Source organism: Prionailurus bengalensis, chromosome A3 (genome assembly GCF_016509475.1).
Source record: "Prionailurus bengalensis isolate Pbe53 chromosome A3, Fcat_Pben_1.1_paternal_pri, whole genome shotgun sequence".
NCBI classification, from domain to species: domain Eukaryota; kingdom Metazoa; phylum Chordata; class Mammalia; order Carnivora; family Felidae; genus Prionailurus; species Prionailurus bengalensis.
In genome coordinates this window covers 13,765,176-13,787,105 of record NC_057354.1, presented here as the reverse complement: position 1 = coordinate 13,787,105, position 21,930 = coordinate 13,765,176, and the positions used below count along the sequence as shown (strand labels likewise).

The 21,930-nt window shown below is 45.3% G+C and overlaps 1 non-coding gene across 1 annotated transcript; it reads left to right on the top strand.

The window, feature by feature from the left end:
* Window positions 1-13,578: 13,578 nt before the first annotated feature.
* Window positions 13,579-13,651, top strand: TRNAE-CUC. The gene has a single exon. It is a non-coding gene; the product is annotated as a tRNA-Glu (tRNA).
* The last annotated feature ends 8,279 nt before the right edge of the window (window positions 13,652-21,930 follow it).

The window sequence follows — 21,930 nt, the reverse complement described above, 5'->3', positions numbered from 1 at the left end:
CAGCTTCAGGCGTGGCTGGATCCAGGCAACGATATCATTAATATTTGGTCTCTTTTTTCCTCTCTTGTCTCTGCTTTCCTGAGTGCAGTCTTTATTCTCAGGCAGAGGCTTACCAAATGATGATGTCAGAAGTTAGGCAACTGTTCCAACAAAACTTTTAAGAATTGAGCCTCAATGACCTGGCTTGGATCACAACCCCATCCTTGAACCAGTCACTATACCCAAGAGTAGTGGAAAATTCTCATTGACCAATCATAAATCTTGTTCCTGCCTCTGAACCAGAAAATGAAGTTATTACCATATCCATCCAGATTAAGAGCGGTGGTGGGGCACCTGGGTGGCTCAGTCGGTTAAGCTTCCGACTCCGGCTCAGGTCATGATCTCGCAGTTTGTGAGTTCGAGCCCCACGTCGGGCTCTGTGCTGACAGCTTGGAGCCTGGAGCCTGCTTCGGATTCTGTCTCGCCATCTCTCTCTGCCCCTCCCCCACTTGTGCTCTGTCTCTCTCTGTCTACCAAAAATAAATAAAATGTAAAAAAAAAAAAAAAATTAAAAAAAAAAAGAGTGGTGGTGAGGGGGTACCTGGATGGCTCAGTCGGTTAAGTGCCTGACTTTAGCTCAGGTCACAATCTCACGGTTCATGAGTTCGAGCCCCACATTGGGCTCTGTGCTGACAGCTCAGAGCCTGGAGCCTGCTTCTGGTCCTGTGTCTCCTTCTTTCTCTCTTTGCCCTCCCTTGCTTGCACTCTCTTTCTCTCTCAAAAATAAATAAACATTTAAAAAAAATTTTTTTTAATGTGGGAAAAGAGGTGCCTGGCTGGCTCTGTTGGTAGAGCATGCAACTCTTAATCTCAGGGTCATGAGTCTGAGCCCCGTATTGGGTACAGAGTTTACTGAAAAAAAAAAAAAAGAAAGAAAGTAAGAAAAGAAACCGTAATGCTACCAAATTGCACTTAGAGTGACTGGATGACTCTGAGGGCACCTCCCAATCCCAGCATGCTTTGCACCAAGGCAGCAGAGTTGTAAAGTTCCTCAGACTTTCTTTAGTTCCTTCATTGATTCCTACCTGTGGTTAAGACTTGTTCTCTGAACTTAGTCCCTGAAGCCAGGGCTTCTCAAAGACTCATGTGCCTTTGAGTTATCTGGCTGGGGCGGGGGCGGGGGGGGGGGATCTTTTTAAAATGCAGATTCTGGGCACCTGGGTGGCTCGGTTGATTAAGCAACCAACTCTTGATTTCAGCTCAGGCCATGATCTCGCGGTTTGGGGATCAAGCCCTGACTTGGGCTTTGCGTCGACAGTGTGGTGCCTGCTTGGGATTCTCTGTCCCTCTCTCTCTCTGCCCCTCGTCTGGTCACGTGTGCTCTCTCTCTCTTTCAAAATAAATAAATAAACATTTAACATAAATACATAGGGGCGCCTGGGTAGCTCAGTTGGTTAAGCGTCTGACTTCGGCTCAGGCCATGATCTCATGGTTCATGGGTTCGAGCCCCACATCGGGCTCTGTGTTGGCAGCTCGGATCCTGGAGCCTGCTTTGGATTCTGTGTCTCCCTCTCTCTCCGTCCCTCCCCCGCTTGCACTCTGTCTCTCTCTGTCTCTGTCTCTGTCTCTCTCAAAAATAAAATACATTTTTTAAATAAATAAAATTTTTAAAATTAAAATAAATGAATGAATGAATGAATAAAATCAAACTCAGCTTCCGATTTGGCAGTTCTGAGTTAGAGCCTGAAGGTCTGCATTACTGCGGGCCACACGTTGAATAGCATGTAGTCAAGTGCTCCCTGGATATTATCTCAGCTTTCCAGAGGAAACCACAATTGAGTTAAGGAAGAAAAGCAGATCATACACACTTTCCTTTTTAAAGAAATTGAAATTAAAAGGCGAGTCAATTTAAATACAAAATATTAAGTAAATAATACCAAGGTGGTTTGTGGCTGTGGCAAAAATCCCAAAGGCCTTATGTGAGTGACTCAGCTTTGGGGAATTCTGGTCGAGCCAGAATCTCTTCTAGACCTTTTTTTGCCCGAACGAAGTTGAACCAAAACTCCTTGCATGAAAACTAGTGCTGAAGAAAGACATCTCTCCAAGGACTCCTGGTGGGTCTTCAAAATCCAAACAGCCTTTATTCGGGGCCCCTTTAAACCTGGGGGGCTATTTCTTCAAAACGAGGCCTTCATTTTTTGGGAGAGGAGGCCTTGTATACACTAATTGCCAGTTACAAGAACCAAGGGGCCAGGGCGTCTGGCTTTTGAAGTCTTGCGAAAGGTACTCATAAAAGTTCGCAGCCCTGGTAAGACCCTCGAGTGGCATCCAGAGTCCAGGGCCTTGAAAGAGCCCGGTGTGTTTATTTACAGAAAGTTTGCCTTTACTGACCGGGCCGATCGAAACCCCGCTTAGCCCTGGAAAGACCACGTGTGCGCGTCCCTGATCCTCCTCTCCCCCCTCACCCAGTTACAAACACCTAATCCCAAGGAACTGAGGCTCGCGTCGCCTCGAACTGACTTTTCATTTACCCCTGGCACATCAGATATTCATCTCAGGGCGGTTGACAAGGCGGGGAGAGTGCCGACTGACTCTGGAGGGGAAGTTCAATCAGGTTTTTCACCACCCTTATTTGCAACAGCAGCTTCCCCCAAATCGTGTCTCATTTGCATTAATTCAGTAAAAATACTAATCAAAGATTGCATATTTTGATTCATTAAAAACGTCTTTATTCCATAACATGGCTGCTGGATCTGGTTCACAGAGACACGCTGCTAAATCTGAATAATGGGTGCTTTGGTTTTTTTGTTTGTTTTAAGAAAATGGCCTTGCCGTATCTTTCTGTGTTTGGAAATGAAGGATAGAGGAACCCATACTATTCTTTCTTTCTTTCTTTTTTTTCAACGTTTATTTATTTTGGGGACAGAGAGAGACAGAGCATGAACGGGGGAGGGTCAGAGAGAGAGGGAGACACAGAATCGGAAGCAGGCTCCAGGCTCTGAGCCATCAGCCCAGAGCCCGACGTGGGGCTCGAACTCACGGACCGCGAGATCGTGACCTGGCTGAAGTCGGACGCTTAACCGACTGTGCCACCCAGGCGCCCCTTTCTTTCTTTCTTTTTTCTTTTTTTTTTTTTTTAAGTAGGTTTCATGCCCAGCATGGAGCCCAATGTGGGGCTTGAACTCAAGGACCTGAACTAACATCAAGAGTGGGATGCTTAACTGACTGAGCTGCCCAGGCACTCCTAAAGGAGCCCATACTAATTCTTTGGTTTGCTCTGACTAAAAATCTTTGGTAGGCCGGTTTTTTTTTTTTCTCTCTCTCTCTCCGTTTCTCTCTCTCCCCTTCACCTTCTCTCCCTCCCTCCCTCCCTTTCTTTCTAAACTCTATTGAAACTCTAGGGTACTGCTATCTGTTTGGGATCAAGTCAGGCTCAGTCAGTAGAGAATGCGACTCTTAATCTCAAGATCATGAGTTCAAGTCCCACACTGGGCCTAGAGCTTACTTAAAATAAAGCAACACAACACAATAGAATAATCCCGGCTCAGACGGAGTTCAGTTTCTGGGCAGGAGTGACAAACTCAAATGCACACCAGGAGCCAGGGATGCAAGGAATAGAGAGCTGGCTTGTGTAGGACAATAGGTTATAACTCACTCAGCCTCTTGGCAAGGACAGCGGTAAACTGGAGACCCCACCCCCACCCCTCATATTGGCCGTGCAGGAAGGGAGACCCTGTTTTTCCACACCCTCACCGTTTACGTTTCGGAAGAAGCCAGAAAGTGCCGGAAATTCAGATCCTTATTTAAAATCTACCAATATTCAAATACTGGCAACTAATTTAGACTTTGTAAAACATTGTATGAGTCAAATGGAACACATCTGTATTCTAGATTTGACTCGGGTAAAAAAAAGTAGCTTTCAAACATTTTTGATCTCGATTCACAGTGAGAAATACACTTTATATCATGGTGGTGCGTGTGGAGACACGTATACACGCATACACGCTCCTGAAATGCCAGTTTCCGGAATACTTTCCTTTGCTATGTGTGATGCAGTATTTTCTCCTCATTTCTCTTCTAGTGTATTCTATCCTAACCTACTTTGTAATAAAAAAGACTGAGGGGCCTGTGGGTGGCTCAGTCGGTCAAGCGTCCGACTTCAGCTCAGGTCATGATCTCACGGTTTGTGAGTTCGAGCCCCGCGTCGGGCTCTGGGCTGACAGCTCGGAGCCTGGAGCCTGCTTTGGATTCTCTCTCTCTCTCTCTCTCTCTCTCTGCTCCTCCCCGGCTCAGTCTCTGCCTCTCTGTCTCTCTCTCTCTCTCTCTCTCTCTGTCTCTCTGTCTCTGTCTCAAAATAAGTAAACATTTAAAAAACTGGGGATAATAACTAATACTTAGCTTGTTGAGTTGGTCAAGGATTAAATGAGCTGTGTAAATAGCTTTGCCTACTGCACTATATCTGTGGCAGGTGCTCAATAAATAGGGGCTATTGTTATGTGTGGGAAAGAAAGATTTAAATAAATGAGTTATTCAGAGTCCCAGCCAGACCTTTTATTTAAAGACAGCAGCTTCTGTTTGCTGTTTCTACCTGCTGCCTCTGACGGCGCGGGATGTGGTGGGACCTTGCTGTTTCCACCAGGGTTAGTAAGAAAGATGCTGGCAGGGCTGAGTTCATTTACATGTTGCAGATGTGTGATTCTTGTTAAAATACTAACACTAGTAATAACAGTAACACTTAATATGTCGCGTGATCAACTATCCTCGTTTCCCAGGGACTGAAGGGTTTTCCAGAAAGTGAAGGTACATGTTCAGCTCATTCTGGTTTGCTCAAGACTTTGCAAATGTTTAGCACTGCAAGCCACAGGTCAAATCCAGCCCACTCTGTTGTTGTTGTTGTCGTCGTTGTTATTGTTGTTTATAGAAATTTTTGTTAATTACAGATTCACACGCAGTTGTAAGAAATAATACCGAGCGGGGCACCTGGCTGGCTTGGTCAGAGGGGCACATGACTCTTGATCTCAGGGTGGTGAGTTGGAGCCCCATGTTGTGGATAAAGATTACTTAAAAACAAAAATCGTAAGGGGCGCCTGGGTGGCTCAGTCGGTGGAGCGTCTGACTCTGGCTCAGGTCATGATCTCACCGTTTGTGAGTTCGAGCCCCGCGTCAGGCTCTGTGCTGACAGCTCGGAGCCTGGAGCCTGCTTCCGATTCTGTGTGTGTGTGTGTGTGTGTGTGTGTCTTGCTCTCTGCCCCTCCCCCACTCACACTCTGTCTCTCTCTCTCTCAAAAATAAACATTAAAAATAAACAAATAAATATCTTAAAAAAAGAGAGAGATCATACAGGGAGATGCCTTCTACACTTTGCCCATTCCGCCCCCCACCCCCACCCCCCAGTGATAACCTTCTACAACTCTGTAGTATAAATCACATTCAGGTTACTGACATTAATACAAGCCACCACCAAACAGTCTTGTTCAGATTTCCCCAGTTTGACTTGTACGCATTTGTGCCCGTGTGTCTGTCCTATACAGTGTTTTCTGTGTGTCCGTCCTATATAATGTTGTCATCTGTGGCTGTGCATCTACTGTCCTGGTCAAGATGTTGAACAGGGGTTTTTGTTTGTTTGCTTTTAAGTTTATTTGCTTTGAGAGAGAGAGAGGGAGAGAGCGCAAGCAGGTGAGGGGCAGAGAGAAGGAGAGAATCCCAAGCGGGCTCCACACCATCAACGCAGAGCCCGATGGGGGGCTCGAACTCACGAACTGTGAGATCATGACCTGAGCCAAAGTTGGACGCTCAATGGACTGAGACCCCCTTATTTTATTTTATTAAAAAAAATTTTTTTAACGTTTATTTTTGAGACAGAGAGAGACAGACCATGAGCGGGGGAGGGGCAGAGAGAGGGAGACACAGAATCAGAAGCAGGCTCCAGGCTCCGAGCTGCCAGCACAGAGTCCGACGCGGGGCTCAAACTCACGGACCGTGAGATCATGACCTGAGCCGAAGTCGGACGCTCAACCGGCTGAGCCCCCCAGGCACCCCAAAGAATGATTTTTAAATTTCAGAAAAATTTTTTGAATGTCTATTTATTTTTGAGAGACAGAGACAGAGCACCAGTGGGGGAGGGGCAGAGAGAGGGAGACACAGAATCCCAAGCAGGCTCCAGGCTCCGAGCTGTCAGCACAGAGCCCCATGTGGGGCTCTAGCCTCCGAACCGTGAGACTGTGACCTGAGCCAAAGTCAGACACTTAATCGACTGAGCCACCCAGGCGCCCCAAGTTTTCAATTTTTAACAGGTGACAGTCCAACCTTTGGGAAGGGAAAATATTGAAATCACTGAAGGGAGAAGTACCTTGTTTTGGGTCATATCTGCTTCTTTGTTGGTGAACCCAGACTCTAATTTTGGCCTCCATTTCCGTCCGCATCTAGGTAGTTCATCAGCCTTCTGTGTTTTTTTTTAATGTTTATTTATTTATTTTGAAAGAAAGTGAGAAAGAGAGAGAGAGAGAGAGAGAGAGAACACAAGTGGGAGAGGGGCAGAGAGAACCGGAGAGAGAGAGAATCCTGAGCAGGCTCTGTGCCGTCAGCACAGAGCCTGACTCTGGGCTCAATCCCACAAACCATGAGATCGTGATCTGAGCCAAAATCAAGAGTGGGACACTGAACTCACTAAGTCTCCCAGGTGTCCCTAGCCTTCTGTGTTTCTAAAATGGACTCCACTCCCCCACCAATCCCATAGTATGGTTTTTTTCTTTTCCTTTTTTTTTTTTTTTTTTTTTTTTTGGTCAGAACTCTGCTTAAAAAAAGCAAAACAAAAAAACAAAAGAAACCACCACTTTTTTCCTTATTATTTTTGCACACAACTCAGTTTTCTCCAACAAGGCCTGAACTGCTATTGTTTGTGACAAACTTCTTTGCATCCAATCCTTCCTCTTTTCAAGATAAGGCCTGTTTTTCCCAGGGCTGGGGGAACCACACCTACAAGAGCTGTTCCAGGCACGTACAGCATTGTTTTCCTTTCTCTGATAAGCTTCTTTTGCTGAAAGCACTCCCTTTGTCTCCTACCTGTCTCCAGAGCACTCTGAGACTCGCTTTTATTTTCGTGTGATAGTGTGGCCATTTCTGTTAGGATGCCGGCTGATTATCCCTGTGTTGTACGTATCATTTTGCTGACCATCCCCAGAACCATGGCTTAAACCAAAGGTTCTAAAGCTTGAACATGCATCAGAACCATTTGGACAGCTAGTTAAATCATGACTGCTGGGCCCTACCTCCAGAATTTCTGATTTAGGGGCGCCTGGGTGGCTCAGTCAGTTAAGTGTCCGACTCTTGGTTTGGGCTCAGGACATGATCTCGTGATTAGTGAGTTCCAGCTCTGCATCAGGCTCCGGGCCGATAGCATGGAGCCTGCTCGGGATTCTCTCTCTCCCTCTCTCTCTCTGTTTCTCCCCTGCTTGAGCTTTCTCTCTCTCTCTCTCTCCCTCTCAAAACAACTAAATAAACTTTCAAAATAAATAAATACATGGGTAAATAAAAAAACTTTAAAAAATTATTAAAAAAAAAGAATTTCTGATTCAGTCATTCTGGGGAGAGAGGTCAAGAATCTGCATTACTGGGGCGCCTGGGTGGCTCAGTCGGGTGAGAGTCCTACTTTGGCTCAGGTCACGGTCTCACGGTTTGTGGGCTCGAGCCCCGCGTCGGGCTCTGTGCTAACAACTTGGAGCCTGGAGCCAGCATCAGATTCTGTGTCTCCTCCTCTCATTCTCTCTCTCTCTCTCTCTCTCTCTCTTTCCCTTCCCCACTCATGCTCTGTCTCTGTCTCTCAAAAATAAACATTAAAAAAAAAAAGGAATCTGCATTTCTAACCTGTTCTGGGTGATGCTTATGGTGCTCCTCCGTGGCCTACACTTTGAGAACCACTGGCATAAGCTGGCATTTATAGGACAGACTGATTATATTGAAGTATTTATGTAATTATTATTATTTATTAATTTTTCAAAAAAATTTTTGACGTTTTATTGTTTGCTTTTGAGAGAGACAGAGAGATGGAGTGTGAGCAGGGGAGGGAGAGAGAGAAAGGGAGACACAGAATCTGAAGCAGACTCCAGGCTCTAAGCTGTGAGTAGAGTCCTATGCGGGGCTGGAACCCATGAACCGTGAGACCATGACCTGAGCCAAAGGACTCAGCCACCCAGGCACCCCAGTTATTATTTTTTTTTTTAATTTTTTTTTCAACGTTTATTTATTTGTGGGACAGAGAGAGACAGAGCATGAACGGGGGAGGGGCAGAGAGAGAGGGAGACACAGAATCGGAAACAGGCTCCAGGCTCCGAGCCATCAGCCCAGAGCCCGACGCGGGGCTCGAACCCACGGACCGCGAGATCGTGACCTGGCTGAAGTCGGACGCTTAACCGACTGCGCCACCCAGGCGCCCCAGTTATTATTATTTTTTAATGTTTGTTTTTATTTTTGAGAGAGAGAGAGAGAGAGAGAGAGAGAGTCAGTGGGGGAGGGGCAGAGAGAGAGAGGGAGACAAAGAATCCAAAGCAGGCTTCAGGCTCTGAGCTGTCAGCACAGATCCCAACACGGGGCTTGAACTCACGAACTACGAGATCATGACCTGAGCTGAAGTCAGATGCTCAACCAACTGAGCCACTCAGGCACTCCTATTCAACTGTTTTTTAGGTACACTCTGTGCCCAACATGGGGCTCAAACATGACCCCAAGATCAAGAGTTGCTTACCCTACTGACTGAGCCAGCCAGGTGCCCCACATTGAAGTATTTTAAAGTCAATTACAGACATTATGACACCCACAAAACCTGACAGCCCCGTCTTCCCAGGGACTCAAACCTCTGCTTTCCCTTGTTCCCCTCGTCTAATCCGTCTTGAAAGTTCCTCTGTTCTAGCTTCAGTCTGTACCCCCACCCGTCCTTTCCTCCTGAAACCGTCCTAGCCCACACACACGTCCCCTCTGACCTGCCACACTGCCTACCTGGTCCTCTCCCACTCCTGCCCCTGCATCACCCAAATGGTCTTTGACACACGAGTCAGATCATGTCATTCTGCCGAAAACACATCCAGTGGCTATTGCGATCACAATTAATTGCAAACTTCTCTTACGACTGGCAAGAGCCTGCATGCCCCTGCCTCCCTGCCTGCCATTAACGCTTACTTCTGCTTGACCCATCACACTCCAGCTGCACCAGAGGCTTCCAGGTTCTGCTTACACCAAGCCATTAGTGAAACAGGTAACCCTGGTTGCCTCTAGGGACAGAAACTTGGCATCTTGGGGAGCACAGGAGGAAGGAGATTTTCACCCTGTCCCTTGTAGCTTTGAATTTCGAACTTCATTAATGTATTATCTATTCAAAGTGAAAAGATAAACACAATCAAAACAAAGAGGCGTTTCTGTGGTTGCTCTCTGGCCTATCGTAATCAGCTATTTCTTTTATAGCACTGATCACGATCTGTAATTATCTTGCTTTTGTGTTTAACTTTAGTCCTCTGCCCCCTCCCCCCTCACTGGTTTACAAACTCCCCGATGGCAGAAAGTGCTGGTCTCTGAGGCTCACTGTTACAGTCCCAGGGGTTAGCAGAGCTCCTGGTAAGTGGGAGTCACTTGATAAATATTGTTGGATGAGTGACTCTTGTACAGTGGGGATAGGAACGTGCAGTAGAATCACTCGGCGATTCGGGACTTGCATATCTGAACCCCAGACCCACTGGAACGGAACCTCCAGGGTTTCGTGACTGTGTAACACACTTTGAAAGCCCAGGCATCCTCTGCGATCTCCTGGTGGTGGCCGCTTGAGCGAGTCGGAGCCAGCAAAATAACTCTGGAATCATTTTGGCTGTGTCAGGTCTTAGCTTTCCTGCCTGTGAAATGGGCGTAGTGGATTAACTTTCTCGGTCCATCTTTAGGATTTTTGCCATATTCTCGTGCCACCTACATCATTTATTTAGTTAGTAGATTTCTTGAAACCAACTCACTTATTTTTGGTTGTATAAGCTTTATTTCAAAAGGAAACATTATATCAGTATGTAAGCAGAAGGGGCACCTGGGTGGCTCAGTCGGCTAAGCATCCGACTTAATCATCCAAGACTGCTGTGTCTCTCTCTCTCACTGCCCCTCCCCAATTCATGCTCTGTGTGTCTCTCTCTCAAAAATAAATAAACGTTAAAAAAAAAAATTCACAGGCGCTCCTGGATGGCTCAGTCGGCTAAGTGTTCGACTTTGGCTTAGGTCCTGATTTCACAGTTCCTGAGCTTGAGCCCCTCGTCAGGCTCCGTGCTGTCAGCACGGAACCTGGAACCTGCTTCGGATTCTGTGTCTCCCTCTCTCTTTGCCCCTCCCCCACTCGCACTCTCTCTGCCTCCAAAAATGAATAAACGGTAAAACATTTTTTTAAATGTATAATAAAGTAAAATAAAATAAATTTGTAAGCAGAAAACCTGAGTCCCTTGACATTAATGGAAGGTAGGGGTCAAGACCGTGAAGTAAGTTAACAAGATCACATTTTGGCTAGAAACTTTAGGATTTCTGATGGCTTGTCCTTTGTTCAAAAAGGAAATTGCACCATACTGAGACTTCCTACTAAAGGTAGAATTGGAAGATATCTGAAAAAGGGGCGATTTTCTCACAGTGCTATGCAGAGTTGTCTAAATATTTGACCAAAAATCATCTTACCCACCTGTGGGGAAAACACTGAATTCAGACAGCTCATTCAGACAGAAATGGGGAAATTGAGGCCCAGAATGGAGAAGATAATTTCCCCCAGGACACCAGGACAACTCATTTGGGAATTTATCAAGTCCTTTGGACCATGAGCTTTGATACTAGAAGCTACAGCCACAGGTATCTGGGGCAGGGTCTGGAACACAGTGAAACTCAAGATATGTGTCCTAACGTGATCATTGTCATTCCGCTCGTGTAGTTATCATCTGGGTGACTTGCCTGTATGGGGCAGTTAACATTTTTTTTTCTTTACGTTTATTTATTTATTTTGAGAGAGAGAGAAAGAGAGTGTGTGAGCAGGAGAGGGGCAGAGAGAGGATACCAAGCATGCTCCACGCTGTTGGTGAGGAGCCCAACACAGGGCTCAGGGTTCGCGATCTCACAAACTGTGAGGTCCTGACCTGAGCTGGGCACTTAACTAACTGAGCCACCGAGGTGTGCCAGGGCAATTGACATTTGATCATTTTTGTCCTTAACTAAACTTTCAGTTCCTTGAGGGCAGCGACTGTATCTCATGACATATGTCTTATTAATTTTATTTATGTATTTACTTTTTTTTTTTTTTTTGGTAATCTCTATACCCAACGTGGGGCTCCAACTTATGACCCTGAGATCAAGAGGGTCACACGTTCTACAAACTAAGCCAGTCAGGTGCCCCATCAATAAAAGCTGATTTTTATTGTTATTTATTTATTTTTTAAATTTTTTTTTCAACGTTTTTTATTTATTTTTGGGACAGAGAGAAACAGAGCATGAACGGGGGAGGGGCAGAGAGAGAGGGAGACACAGCATCGGAAACAGGCTCCAGGCTCCGAGCCATCAGCCCAGAGCCCGACGCGGGGGCTCGAACTCACGGACCGCGAGATCGTGACCTGGCTGAAGTCAGACGCTTAACCGACTGTGCCACCCAGGCGCCCCAATAAAAGCTGATTTTTAAAACACATGTTAGGGGCACCTGGGTGGGTCAGTCAGTTAGGCATCTGACTCTTGATTTTGGCTCAGGTCACCCACCATCTTGTGGTTCATGATTTCGAGCCCCAGTCTGGCTCCACGCTGACAGTGATGAGCCTGCTTGGGATCCTCTCTCCCCTGCTCTGCCTGCGGTCTTCCCCTCAAAATAAATAAATAAACTTGAGAAAGAAAGAAAGAAAGAAAGAAAGAAAGAGAAAGAAAAGAAAGAAAGAAAAGAAAGAAAAGAAAGAAAGAAAGAAGAAAGAGAGAAAGAGAAAGAAAGAAGAAAGAAGGAAGGAAAGAAAGAAAAAAGAAAAAGTAAAGAAGAAAACATATGATATAAGGGGTGCCTGGCTGGCTCAGTTGGTGGAACATGTGACTCTTGATCTCGGGGTTGTGAATTGGAGCCCCATGTTGGGTGTAGAGATTACTTAAAACTAAAATCGTAAAAAGAAAAAATTGGCTTTTATGAAGATATAGTTTCTATACCATAAATTCACCCATTTAAAGTGTACAATTCAGGGGTGCCTGGGTGGCTCAGTCGGTTAAACATCCAACTTCGGCTCAGGTCATGATCTCGCGGTCCGTGGGTTCGAGCCCCGCGTCGGGCTCTGTGCTGACAGCTCAGAGCCTGGAGCCTGCTTCAGATTCTGTGTCTCCCTCTCTCTCTGACCCTCCCCCGTTCATTCTCTGTCTTTGTCTCAAAAATAAATAAACATTAAAAAAAATTAAAAAAAATAAAGTGTACAATTCATATAAAAATATATTAAGAAAATTAACAAGGGTACAATGGTTTTTAGTGGATTCATATCCAGTACCATCAGTATAATCAATGTTACAACATTTCATCACCCCCAAAGGAAACCCTATACCCATCAGCCATCAATCAGTCTTCCTGTCTTGCTCCCATCCCTCGGTAACCACGAAACTATCTTCTGTCTGTATGGTTTTGCCAGTCCGCACATTTCATGTAAATCGATTCCTACAATATGTGGCCTTTGGTGAGTCGCGTCTTTCACTCAGCCTAAAGTTTCAAGATTCACCCACGAAGCACGTGTCAGTACTTGGTTCCTTCGTGGGACCAGACGATGTTCCACTAACGGATACACGACATTTTGTGTGCCCGTTCATCAGTCGACGGGTGTTTGGGGTTGTTTCTGCTTTGGGGCTCTCACGAAGGGTGCTGCTATGGACAGTCACGTGCAAGTTTTTGTATAGACATACGTTTTCATTTCTTTGGGGGATCTACCTAGGAGTGGAGATGCAGAGTCATGAGGTCGCTCTAGGTTTAACCTTTTTGGGAGCTAGATTGTGTTCTAAAGCACCTGCACCACATCACATCAGGTCTTATAATATTTTGTGTCCTATATCAGCTTAGAGCTTTTGGTTGCAATAGATCAATCTACTTCAGGCAAGGGTGGGCTTCCCTGGGGCATAATCTTTTTTTTTTTCTCCATGATCCTTGCAGAAAGCCAGCAAGAGCAGATTGCTGGATCATCTCTTGTCACCCACTCGCCCATGCTGCCATCGTGCTCCTCCCGGGATGCACCCCTATGTGCCCTCTGCCAGCAATGCCCTTTCCTCAGATATTTTGAGGGCTCCTTTCTTGTCACCACGCCTGTGTCACGTCAAATGTCATCTCCTTTCAGGAGCCTGACCTGACATCCTAAGGTAGCCTCCTCAGCCCCCAATCTCTGTTCTATTACCTTGGAATTATTTCTTTCATAGCGTTGATCACTTGATGTACCTATTTTGCTTACTTTTGTGTTCACTTCGGGACTATCTATCCTTCTCTGCTGTCTCCCCATCCCTTGGAACTCTAGCTTTGTGGGAGCAGGTCTCTGTGGCTCACCCTTCCATTTCCCATCCTGGAATAAGTGCCTGTGAGTGTGTTACCTTACATGGTCAAAGGGCACCTGGCTGGCTCAGTCGGAAGAGCATGTGACTCTCGATCTCAGGGTCCTGGGTTCGAGCCCCACGTGGGGTGTAGAGATTACTCAAACAGATAAAACTTAAAAAAAAAAAAAAAAGGAAGAAAAGACTTTGCAAATGTGGTTTTGAAATGGAAAGATTATCTGGAGTTATCTGAGTGGGCCCAATGTAACCATAAGGGTCTTTAGAAGAGGGAAGCGGGAGTGTCAGAGTCAAGAGAAGATGTGACAACAGAAGCAGAGGTGGGAGTGACAAATAGGAGGGGGCCTTGAGCCAAGGAATGTGGGCAGTCTCTAGAAGTTGGAAAGGCAAGGAGACAGATTCCTCCCTAGAGCCTCCAGAAGGAACGCAGTCTCTGATTTTAGCCCTTTAAGACCCATTCCAGGTTTTTGACATCTGAAACTGTAAGATAATAAATTTGTGTTGCTTTAAGCCACTATGTGGCAATTTGCTATAGCGGCAACAGGAAATAAATACAGCACTTAATAACTATCTGGAAAGAAGAGTGAATGAAGGCCTCACAACACCCACAGAGTTCTGCTGGCCTTGGCCACATGGTCGCAGCACTCCACGATACCTCTAGCAAAGTTAGGGCTCTGTCCTTCACCGAGTTCAGTTACTTTCTCTATGTTTGGGTCTCCACAGGCCATCTTGTTTTCCTTCCCACCACCTACCAGCTTCTCCTTCTCTGCCCTGCTTGGTTCTTGGTCAAAACTCGCTTGTCTTTACATTTGTGAAATATCTTGTTCTTCTCTCCTATTTTGGTTCCTTTTTTGTGTGTCTTTGTACGCCACTATATCACATCCTATCTCTTCCATGGTTCTTATCCTCGTACCCTGTCTGCTTGGGGTCTAATCGCATCTTTGCTTGTCTGCTGATTGCTAGCTCAAGGAGGACTCTCTCTGTGCGCTGCAATTTTGGATTGTAGGAGCCCAGGGCCTCATTTCCTGCCCTTACTTTTGCATCTCAACCCAAGACCCACGACGCCTCCCTCTTCTGGCACTCACAGCGTCCGTTTGCACTTACTGGTCTAGTTTTCGGTTCCATTTTTGTTTTTTGGCGCGAGGGGATTCCCCTGACTTTCTTGGGAACTCAAGTTTTTCGTTTGAAAGAATATCTGTTATCTTTTACCCAGAACTGTCAGATGTCTTTGTCGGGGGCGGGCGGGGTGTTTCAACTGCTCTGAGTCTGCTGTACTGCTGGGGGTGACCTGCCTTCACTTTTCTTTTCTAGCATCTTCTCTCTGCCTCCCAGCTCTGGATATTCTGTTTCTGTTCTTTGTGGCCACTCTAGGACATGCTGTTTCTCTGTTCTTTATCCCTTCAGGCGCAAATCCTTTTATTAACTAGTTGGTTCACTCCAGAGTTCCCCCCCCCCACTTTTTTTTTAAGTGTATTTATTTAGTTATTTACTTATTTAAGCAATCTCTACGCTCAACGTAGGGCTCGAACTCACGACCCCAAGATCAAGAGTCACTGAGCCAGCCAGGCGCCCCCACTCTGTAGTTGTCTGATTCAAAGTCATACAAATGGAAATCTGACAAGTCAACCTGTTTCCTGTTTGGCTCAATGTATCTGTGCCCAGCCACCTCAGAAATCACTAGGCAGCCCATGTATTTGGCTGCTGTTGGGGCTGATGCCCAAATGTGATCTAGTCAGCTGTGTTGTGAGCAGAAGGGGCCAAATACAGGGTACCAAAGACAGTGACTTCTGCCCTTCCTTTAGACGGACCTGTGGGTGGGGCAGGCATCATAATTGATGTGTGTGGTGGCTTATCCTTAACAGACTCTGCAATCCAGTTGATTGATAATAGCCAGAGGGTGGTTTAAAAAAAAATTTTTTTTTTTTTAACGCCAGGATCTTCACTTGGCTTACACATTTATTTACCCCTGGCATAGATACTGTTTTCATGCCTCAACACATCCATTCCTCCGATGTTTCTACTCTATAATTACTAAATAATTAGAAGAAGGTTTATCCATTAAATAAGCTCACTGTCATCACTTTAAAACCTAACTTCATTAAAAAAATAATAAAAAGAGAAGGAAACTGTAATTCCAGGGCTGGGGTCAGCCAACCTTTCAAAGCCCTAAGATTTGGGGCTCCCGGGGGGGGGGGGCTCGGTCAGTTGAGTGTCCGACTTTGGCTCAGGTCATGATCTCGCGGTTCATGGGTTCGAGCCCCACATCGGGCTTGCTGCTGTCAGCATGGAGGCCGCTTGGGATCCTCTGTCTGCCTCCCCCCTCTGCCCCTCCCCCACTTGTGGTCTCTCAAAAATAAATAAATATTAAAAAACAAACAAACAAACAAGCCCCGAGATTCCATGATGGGATGCCATGCAGACAACAAAATAATGAAGACGCTCAACACGTCCCAATGTGCAAAGATGTTCCAGATACCTGCCGGAAGTGAAAAAAGTTACGGGCAAAGCAGGGCACATTAGTACACCATCATTCGCGTACAAAAATTTATCCGTACGTACACGTGTGTTTCTTTGTAAACGCATCTCGTACACAACATCTAAGAGACTGGTAACGGTGGTTACCTCTGGAAGAGCACTTGGGTGGCCAAGGGCCTTGACCTGGCATCTTGTTTGTGGAATTTAGAAGGAAAGAAACAAGGAAAGAAGGAAGGAAAAGAGGGAAGGAAAATGGAAGAAAAGCCCCACAGCCATGGTGGGAAGAATCTGCTGGAGAGTCCTCAAATCTATCCTCCTCTGGAGGAGAGGGGTGGGGTTGAATCTGGCTCCTCAAGGCCACTGTCTCCACCACCTTCCCACTTCTCAGTTGAATTTATCCTGGGAAGGAGCGGGGGATTTGGTTCTCAGCTCTATATGCTAAGCCTGGCAAAAAGGCTGGAGGTTATGAAAGAGAATGTAGGGGCCAGAAAGTCACCCTCCCTGCTCAGTGCCTTTAAGCATTCGACGGTGAATCACAGTGACAAATATATTTCACACGGTGATTCAGCATTCACACTTCTATATATACTTGAGGTAAAAATTTTAAGAAACAATACATACTACGGGAGATCCACTCTGATATTTCGTAAAATTCCATCACCAGTGTTTTAAAATCGTGGGCAAATCCCATGCTGTTGATTTTCAAACCCATGAATGGGTTTTGACTCACCATCTGGAAAACATGATATTGTCTCATGAAGCCAACTCCACTGTTGCCTTTTGGAGACACTGATGTGTCTACCTTCAAAGATGCCTTTTCCTATCTGAACCGAAAAGCTCCAACTTTGGTGATTCTTCCATTGCAGAACTTGGAGTTGCCTTGATTCAAAACATGACCATTGCTAGAAAACATCTCTGTCTCCTCTCATGGAGCCTTCTAGTCCCATTCCTCTGCTAGTCCTGGCAGGGTCTTAGGTTTCACATTGTCAAACTTTCTTTTCTTTCTTTCTTTCTTTCTTTCTTTCATCTTTCTTTCTTTCTCTTTCTTTTTTAATGTTTGTTTATTTTTATTTTTTATTTTTATTTTTTTATTTTTATTTTTTATTTTTTAATTTTTTTTTTCAACGTTTATTTATTTTTGGGACAGAGAGAAACAGCGCATGAACGGGGGAGGGGCAGAGAGAGAGGGAGACACAGCATCGGAAACAGGCTCCAGGCTCCGAGCCATCAGCCCAGAGCCTGACGCGGGGCTCGAACTCCCGGACCGCGAGATCGTGACCTGGCTGAAGTCGGACGCTTAACTGACTGTGCCACCCAGGCGCCCCACCGTGATTCTTTTTTTTTTTTAAACTTTTTTTTTCAACGTTTATTTATTTTGGGGACAGAGAGAGACAGAGCATGAACGGGAGAGGGGCAGAGAGAGAGGGAGACACAGAATCGGAAACAGGCTCCAGGCTCCGAGCCATCAGCCCAGAGCCTGACGCGGGGCTCGAACTCACGGACCGCGAGATCGTGACCTGGCTGAAGTCGGACGCTCAACCGACTGCGCCACCCAGGCGCCCCATTGTTTGTTTATTTTTGAGAGAGACAGGGTGTGAGTGAGGGAGGGGCAGAGAGAGAGGGAGACACAGAAACTGAGGCAGGCTCCAGGCTCTGAGCACATAGCGTGATGCAGGGCTCGTGCTCGAGAACTGCAAGATCATGACCTGAGCTGAAGTCGGAAGCTTAACCCACTGAGCCACCCAGGCGCCCCTCGCATCATCAAACTTTCTAAATAGAAAGACTTCATTAATAAGATCTCTCTTTCTTTATATTTTATGATTACTAGTAGCTGTTAAAATGTTTCTTTTAAGAGAGAGGTACAAGGAAATTCATTGTAACGGTAACAGACAGGAAACAAACTGAATGTCTACTAATAATATCCACATTCTTGTGAAAAACATGACAGCTCTCTATGTACTTTGTCATAAGGTCCTTGCAAAGACAAGGGCCAAAACATTGTGGACATTATGCTCTTGTTTATATAAGAAGCAATACATATATAAGCTTGGGTACGCATAGACTATCCCTGGAAGGACAAGTAAGAAAATGGTGATGGTGGGGGTGCCTGGCTGGCTCAGTTGGAGGAGAGTGCAACTCTTTTTTTTTTTTTTTTTTAAGTTTACTTATTTATTTTGAGAAAGAGAGAGAGACAGAGAGAGAGAGAGTGCAAGGGGGAGGGGCAGAGAGACAGGGAGAGAGAGAATCCCAAGCAGGCTCCCTGTTGTCAGTGCAGAGCCCAGCTTGGGACTTGATTTCATGAATTGTGAGATCATGACCTGAGCTGAAATCAAGAGTCGGATGCTCAACTGACTGAACCACCCAGTGCCCTGGGGTGTGACTCTTGATCTCCGGGTTGTGAGTTCAAGTCCCACGTTGGGTATAGAGGTTACTTACAAATGAAAAGAAATTTAAGAGGTTTCTTAAAAAGAAAAAGAAAAAAGGAAAATGTGATGGTAGTATTCCTGGAAAGAAGAAGATCTGAGAGCACGGGTGGGTAGAGGGTTACTTTTTATTTCTTACAAACTCTTTTTACCTTCTGAATTTCTACCATTGTTTAAAATTTTTTTCTTTTCAGAGGCGCCCGGGTGGCTCAGGTCATGATCTCGTGGTTTGCGAGTTCGATCCCCACATTAGGCTCGCTGCTGTCAGTGCAAAGCCCCCTTCGGGTCCTCTGTCCCTCTCTGTGTCCCTCCCCTGCTGTGTGCTTGCTCTCTCTCTCTCTCCTTCTCAAAAAGAAAATAAACAGTAAAAAATTTTTTTCTTTTCACATCTCTGAGCGTGATGTGAAAATTACCAACCTCACAAGTGCATTAACCACAATGGACACTTAAAAAAAACAAACCAACAGCTTTATTGAGATGCGATTCACATGCCATAAAAGTCACCCTTGTAAAGTATATGCTTCAGTGTTTTTTAGCATATCCCTCGCGTCACACTATCATTGCCACTACCTAATTTCAAAATATTTTCATCCCTCCAGAAAGAAATGCTGCACCCCTCCTTTGCCACCATCTCCCACGCTCCCCTCCTCCTGTCCCTAGCAACCACCAACCTACTTTTTGTTTCTTTAGACTTGCTAATTCTGTACATTTCATATAAATGGAATTATGTGATATGTGACTGGCCCCCTTCGCTCAGCATGATGTTTTCAAGGTGCACCCATGTTATAGCACGTATCAGTACTTCATTTCTTTTTATTGCCAAATAATATTCCATTGAGTGGGTGCACATTTTGGTGGGGCCGCTTATCAGTCGATGGTCATTGGGGTTCTTTCCATTCTCGACGATAATGAGTAGCCATCATTCACTTGAATAATTTGAATATAACGACTAGATCATTTGACTATAATGAATAGAGTTGCCATAAACGTTTCTGTACAGTTTTTGTTTTTGTTTTGTTAAGTAGGCTTCCTGCGCAGCACCGAGCCCAGAGCGGGGCTTGAACTCACCACCTGAGATCAAGACCTGAGCTGAGATCAAAGGACATCAAGAGTCAGATGTTTAGCCGACTGAGCCACCTGGGCGCCCCAGCTGTGTAAGTTTTTGAGCGGACTTAGGTTTTAAATTCTCTTGGGAATATACTTAGGGGTGGAATTGCTCTAGGTTTCACATTTTGATGACCTGCCAAGCTGTTATCTAAAATGGCTACACCTGGATGGCTCAGCCAGTTGAGTGCCGGACTTCGGCTCAGGTCATGATCTCAGGGTCCGTGAGTTCGAGCCCCGTGTCGGGCTCTGTGCTGACAGCTCAGAGCCTGGAGCCTGTTTCAGATTCTGCATCTCCTTCTCTCTCTGCCCCTCCCCAGCTCATTCTCTCTCTCTCTCTCTCTCTCTCTCTCTCTCTCTGTCAAAAATAAATAAACATTAAATGGCTGCAGCATTTTACAGTTCCTACCAGCAGCATATGAAAGTTCCAGTTTTTCCTCATCCTTCCAACGCTTTTTTTTTTTTTTTTTAATTTTAGCCCTCCAACGATGGGTACTTATAAAGCATTTGGTAGCAAACTAATTTTTTTTCCCTAAAGCAAACACATTTAATAAGTAAGTCCCAGAGGGGGAAGGAAAAAAAAAAAAAAGCAAAAAGTGAGCTGGGCTTGAGTCTTCCTACTGTGTGGAGTCATTTGCAGGTTACGGGGATGGGGGAAGTCTATTGCAGGCAGCCAGCTGCCAATTTCAGCTGGGTCCCGAGACAGCTCTGGAACGAAAATCACAGGTCACCCAACCCCTGTTCTAGGTTTAAAGCAAGAGGTGTGAACAAGGTTACTCTGGGTCAGAAGGCTCAGGCTGCTTTTTGCCAACGAAAGATGGGCTTTAAATGCGATTCTTCACCGAGGTGTTTTCCTCTTTTAAGCAAAACGACAAATAAAGCATGCACTGGCTGGAAATCTCTTTTGCCTGTGTGTGTGTGACTCCGGCTCAGCTGTGTGTCCTACCCAGGAGTGGACAGGTTCAGAGTGCACCCAGCCTAGGGGCGGAGCCTGGACCGGGGCCAACTCATTTTCAGGTTGGGTATTTCAAAACAGAGTGTCAGGCATGTGCAGGGTTTAGGTATCCACCCAAGCATTCTATTTTCACTTGCAGGGAAATTTCAGACTATAAGAAGTATGATGTGGCAAAATGGGGAGAAAGGAGGAAATTGTGACTAACCTTTGGGTATTAATTCCTGCACACCCCAAGTATAGAGCTACCGTATGTGATCGTTATTAACATTTATCGAAGGTGTGCTTTGTGCTTGATCCTGTTTTTAGGGCTTTCACTGTATTGTTTTATGTAATCCTCCCATGAAATAGGTGTTATTTTAGTTCCCATTTTAGGACATGGAGGCACAGAAAGTTCAAGCAACCAGTCATTATCACACAGGTTGATAAGTAGCAGAACCAGCTGAGCAAGTCAGGCAGTGGGTGCAAAGCCCACGCTCTTAACCACTAGGCTATATTGTCACAGTGAAAGAAGGAAGAATGCAGGGGACTGTCAGGGGGACAGGGACGAGAGCTGAGCCTCTGGGTTGTCCCCAAACAACTGAGAAACATTTACTCATCCTCTCGAAGGGAATGGTTGAAATAGTAAATGCTTGGATTCCCAGATTGCCTTGCAGCCAGGGGTGACCATGTGGCTCCTCTCTCCACTATGATGAGATGTAAGGGGACATTTGCTGCAGGGGCATGGGGGCCATGAAGGGCAGTAGGGAAGTTTGGGGAAAGAGTTGTATGTCTGAAAAAAAAAAAAACGGGGAGAGAGGCGGCATCTGTCTTGACACCTATTCACTTTTCTGCTTTCCTGCATTCTAACGGGAATTGGAATTGGTGTGATTCTTCAGCTGTGGCAGCCATCTTGTGCCCATGAGGTTATAAACTAAGGACAGAAAGCCAATATGCTGAAGATGACAGAGAAGGATTGTAACATTCTGGTTCTTGATGAGCATACTCTGGATCTGTCTACTTTTAGACATATGTGACAATTAAATGTCTTTATTGTTTGTGCATCTATGGAGAGACAATAAAGCATAACAGTTAGGATTATAGGCTTGTGAGCCTGGGTTTATACCCTGACTCTAGCATTTAGTACCTTATACCGTTGGGCAAGTTACTCACTTGTTCAACGCTCCCATTTATTCATGCATAAAATGGAGATAATGAAAGACCCACTGCTTAGGGTTATCACAAGGGTTAAATGAATTAATATATATAATGGACTTGGAATTGTGTCTGGTAAATATGTTTTCTATGAGTGCTGTTTAGTATTATCTTTTTTTTTTTTTTTCTGCCAGAAATTTTTTTTTTGGAAAACTGCAAGTCTACAGGAAAATTTCAACAACGCAATAAACACCTGCATACTCTGAATCTAGATTTACTAATCGGTAAAATTTTGCCACGTTTGCTCACATGCAGTCTCTCTCT